This window comes from Gigantopelta aegis, chromosome 7, assembly GCF_016097555.1.
Source record: "Gigantopelta aegis isolate Gae_Host chromosome 7, Gae_host_genome, whole genome shotgun sequence".
NCBI lineage: Eukaryota > Metazoa > Mollusca > Gastropoda > Neomphalida > Peltospiridae > Gigantopelta > Gigantopelta aegis.
In genome coordinates this window covers 7,737,783-7,743,317 of record NC_054705.1, presented here as the reverse complement: position 1 = coordinate 7,743,317, position 5,535 = coordinate 7,737,783, and positions in this window count along the sequence as shown.

Sequence of the window (5,535 nt, the reverse complement as noted above, 5' to 3'; positions counted from 1 at the left end):
AAATACACGTGAGACTGCAACAGAATTCATTAACTAGATTGAGTGTCATACGTCCCGCCCCTGTAATAAAACAATTTCAGGATGCAATACACGTGAGACTACACCAGAATTCATTAACTAGACTGAGTGTTATACGTCCCGCCCCTGTAGTAAAACAGTTTCAGGATGAAATACACGTGAGACTACACCAGAATTCATTAACTAGATTGAGTGTCATACGTCCCGCCCCTGTAATAAAACAGTTTCAGGATGCAATACACGTGAGACTACACCAGAATTCATTAACTAGACTGAGTGTTATACGTCCCGCCCCTGTAGTAAAACAGTTTCAGGATGAAATACACGTGAGACTACACCAGAATTCACTAACTAGATTGAGTGTCATACGTCCCGCCCCTGTAGTAAAACAATGTCAGGATGAAATACACGTGAGACTGCAACAGAATTCATTAACTAGATTGAGTGTCATACGTCCCGCCCCTGTAGTAAAACAGTTTCAGGATGAAATACACGTGAGACTACACCAGAATTCATTAACTAGACTGAGTGTCATACGTCCCGCCCCTGTAGTAAAACAGTTTCAGCATGAAATACACGTGAGACTACACCAGAATTCATTAACTAGATCGAGTGTCATACGTCCCGCCCCTGTAGCAAAATGGTTTCAGGAAGAAATACACGTGAGCCTACACCAGAATTCATTAACTAGACTGAGTGTTATACGTCACGCCCCTGTAGTAAAACAGTTTCAGGATGAAATACACGTGAGACTACACCAGAATTCATTAACTAGACTGAGTGTTGTACGTCCCGCCCCTGTAGTAAAACAGTTTCAGGATGAAATACACGTGAGACTACACCAGAATTCATTCACTAGATTGAGTGTCATACGTCCCGCCCCTGTAGTAAAACAATTTTAGGATGAAATACACGTGAGACTACATAAGAATTCATTAACTAGACTAAGTGTTATACGTCCCGCCCCTGTAGTAAAACAGTTTCAGGATGAAATACACGTGAGACTACACCAGAATTCACTAACTAGATTGAGTGTCATACGTCCCGCCACTGTAGTAAAACAATTTCAGGATGAAATACACGTGAGACTGCAACAGAATTCATTAACTAGATTGAGTGTCATACGTCCCGCCCCTGTAATAAAACAATTTCAGGATGCAATACACGTGAGACTACACCAGAATTCATTAACTAGACTGAGTGTTATACGTCCCGCCCCTGTAGTAAAACAGTTTCAGGATGAAATACACGTGAGACTACACCAGAATTCATTAACTAGACTGAGTGTTATACGTCCCGCCCCTGTAGTAAAACAGTTTCAGGATGAAATACACGTGAGACTACACCAGAATTCATTAACTAGATTGAGTGTCATACGTCCCGCCCCTGTAGTAAAACAGTTTCAGCATGAAATACACGTGAGACTACACCAGAATTCATTAACTAGATCGAGTGTCATACGTCCCGCCCCTGTAGCAAAATGGTTTCAGGAAGAAATACACGTGAGCCTACACCAGAATTCATTAACTAGACTGAGTGTTATACGTCACGCCCCTGTAGTAAAACAGTTTCAGGATGAAATACACGTGAGACTACACCAGAATTCATTAACTAGACTGAGTGTTGTACGTCCCGCCCCTGTAGTAAAACAGTTTCAGGATGAAATACACGTGAGACTACACCAGAATTCATTCACTAGATTGAGTGTCATACGTCCCGCCCCTGTAGTAAAACAATTTTAGGATGAAATACACGTGAGACTACATAAGAATTCATTAACTAGACTAAGTGTTATACGTCCCGCCCCTGTAGTAAAACAGTTTCAGGATGAAATACACGTGAGACTGCAACAGAATTCATTAACTAGACTGAGTGTTATACGTCCCGCCCCTGTAGTAAAACAGTTTCAGGATGAAATACACGTGAGACTGCAACAGAATTCATTAACTAGACTGAGTGTTATACGTCCCGCCTCTGTAGTAAAACAGTTTCAGGATGAAATACACGTGAGACTGCAACAGAATTCATTAACTAGACTGAGTGTTATACGTCCCGCCTCTGTAGTAAAACAGTTTCAGGATGAAATACACGTGAGACTGCAACAGAATTCATTAACTAGACTGAGTGTTATACGTCCCGCCCCTGTAGTAAAACAGTTTCAGGATGAAATACACGTGAGACTACACCAGAATTCATTAACTAGACTGAGTGTCATACATCCCGCCCCTGTAGTAAAACAATGTCAGGATGAAATACACGTGAGACTGCAACAGAATTCATTAACTAGATTGAGTGTCATACGCCCCGCCACTGTAGTAAAACAATTTCAGGATGAAATACACGTGAGACTGCAACAGAATTCATTAACTAGATTGAGTGTCATACGTCCCGCCCCTGTAATAAAACAATTTCAGGATGAAATACACGTGAGACTACACCAGAATTCATTAACTAGACTGAGTGTTATACGTCCCGCCCCTGTAGTAAAACAGTTTCAGGATGAAATACACGTGAGACTACACCAGAATTCATTAACTAGATTGAGTGTTATACGTCCCGCCCCTGTAGTAAAACAGTTTCAGGATGAAATACACGTGAGACTACACCAGAATTCATTAACTAGATTGAGTGTCATACGTCCCGCCCCTGTAGTAAAGGAGTTTCAGCATGAAATACACGTGAGACTACACCAGAATTCATTAACTAGATTGAGTGTCATACGTCACGCCCCTGTAGTAAAACAGTTTCAGGATGAAATACACGTGAGACTACACCAGAATTCATTAACTAGACTGAGTGTTGTACGTCCCGCCCCTGTAGTAAAACAGTTTCAGGATGAAATACACGTGAGACTACACCAGAATTCATTCACTAGATTGAGTGTCATACGTCCCGCCCCTGTAGTAAAACAATTTTAGGATGAAATACACGTGAGACTACATAAGAATTCATTAACTAGACTAAGTGTTATACGTCCCGCCCCTGTAGTAAAACAGTTTCAGGATGAAATACACGTGAGACTACACCAGAATTCATTAACTAGACTGAGTGTCATACGCCCCGCCACTGTAGTAAAACAATTTCAGGATGAAATACACGTGAGACTGCAACAGAATTCATTAACTAGATTGAGTGTCATACGTCCCGCCCCTGTAATAAAACAATTTCAGGATGAAATACACGTGAGACTACACCAGAATTCATTAACTAGACTGAGTGTTATACGTCCCGCCCCTGTAGTAAAACAGTTTCAGGATGAAATACACGTGAGACTACACCAGAATTCATTAACTAGATTGAGTGTTATACGTCCCGCCCCTGTAGTAAAACAGTTTCAGGATGAAATACACGTGAGACTACACCAGAATTCATTAACTAGATTGAGTGTCATACGTCCCGCCCCTGTAGTAAAGGAGTTTCAGCATGAAATACACGTGAGACTACACCAGAATTCATTAACTAGATCGAGTGTCATACGTCCCGCCCCTGTAGTAAAATGGTTTCAGGATGAAATACACGTGAACCTACACCAGAATTCAATAACTAGACTGAGTGTTATACGTCCCGCCCCCTGTAGTAAAACAGTTTCAGGATGAAATACACGTGAGACTACACCAGAATTCATTAACTAGACTGAGTGTTATACGTCCCGCCCCTGTAGTAAAACAGTTTCAGGATGAAATACACGTGAGACTACACCAGAATTCATTCACTAGATTGAGTGCCATACGTCCCGCCCCTGTAGTAAAACAATTTCAGGATGAAATACACGTGAGACTACACCAGAATTCATTAACTAGACTGAGTGTTATACGTCCCGCCCCTGTAGTAAAACAATTTCAGGATGAAATACACGTGAGACTACACCAGAATTCATTCACTAGATTGAGTGTCATACGTCCCGCCCCTGTAGTAAAACAATTTCAGGATGAAATACACGTGAGACTACACCAGAATTCATTAACTAGACTGAGTGTCATACGTCCCGCCCCTGTAGTAAAATGGTTTCAGGATGAAATACACGTGAACCTACACCAGAATTCAATAACTAGACTGAGTGTTATACGTCCCGCCCCCTGTAGTAAAACAGTTGCAGGATGAAATACACGTGAGACTACACCAGAATTCATTAACTAGACTGAGTGTTATACGTCCCGCCCCTGTAGTAAAACAGTTTCAGGATGAAATACACGTGAGACTACACCAGAATTCATTCACTAGATTGAGTGTCATACGTCCCTGTAGTAAAACAATTTCAGGATGAAATACACGTGAGACTACACCAGAATTCATTAACTAGACTGAGTGTTATACGTCCCGCCCCTGTAGTAAAACAATGTCAGGACGAAATACACGTGAGACTACACCAGAATTCATTAACTAGATTGAGTGTCATACGTCCCTGTAGTAAAACAATTTCAGGATGAAATACACGTGAGACTACACCAGAATTCATTAACTAGACTGAGTGTTATACGTCCCGCCCCTGTAGTAAAACAGTTTCAGGATGAAATACACGTGAGACTACACCAGAATTCATTAACTAGACTGAGTGTTATACGTCCCGCCCCTGTAGTAAAACAGTTTCAGGATGAAATACACGTGAGACTACACCAGAATTCATTAACTAGATTGAGTGTCATACGTCCCGCCTCTGTAGTAAAAGAGTTTCAGCATGAAATACACGTGAGACTACACCAGAATTCATTAACTAGATCGAGTGTCATACGTCCCGCCCCTGTAGTAAAACAGTTTCAGGATGAAATACACGTGAGACTACACCAGAATTCATTAACTAGATTGAGTGTCATACGTCCCGCCATTGTAGTAAAACAGTTTCAGCATGAAATACACGTGAGACTACACCAGAATTCATTAACTAGATTGAGTGTCATACGTCCCGCCCCTGTAGTAAAAGAGTTTCAGCATGAAATACACGTGAGACTACACCAGAATTCATTAACTAGATCGAGTGTCATACGTCCCGCCCCTGTAGTAAAATGGTTTCAGGATGAAATACACGTGAACCTACACCAGAATTCATTAACTAGACTGAGTGTTATACGTTCCGCCCCCTGTAGTAAAACAGTTTCAGGATGAAATACACGTGAGACTACACCAGAATTCATTAACTAGACTGAGTGTTATACGTCCCGCCCCTGTAGTAAAACAGTTTCAGGATGAAATACACGTGAGACTACACCAGAATTCATTCACTAGATTGAGTGTCATACGTCCCGCCCCTGTAGTAAAACAATTTCAGGATGAAATACACGTGAGACTACACCAGAATTCATTAACTAGACTGAGTGTCATACGTCACGCCCCTGTAGTAAAACAGTTTCAGGATGAAATACACGTGGGACTACACCAGAATTCATTAACTAGACTGAGTGTTATACATCCCGCCACTGTAGTAAAACAATTTCAGGATGAAATACACGTGAGACTACACCAGAATTCATTAACTAGACTGAGTGTCATACATCCCGCCCCTGTAGTAAAACAGTTTCAGGA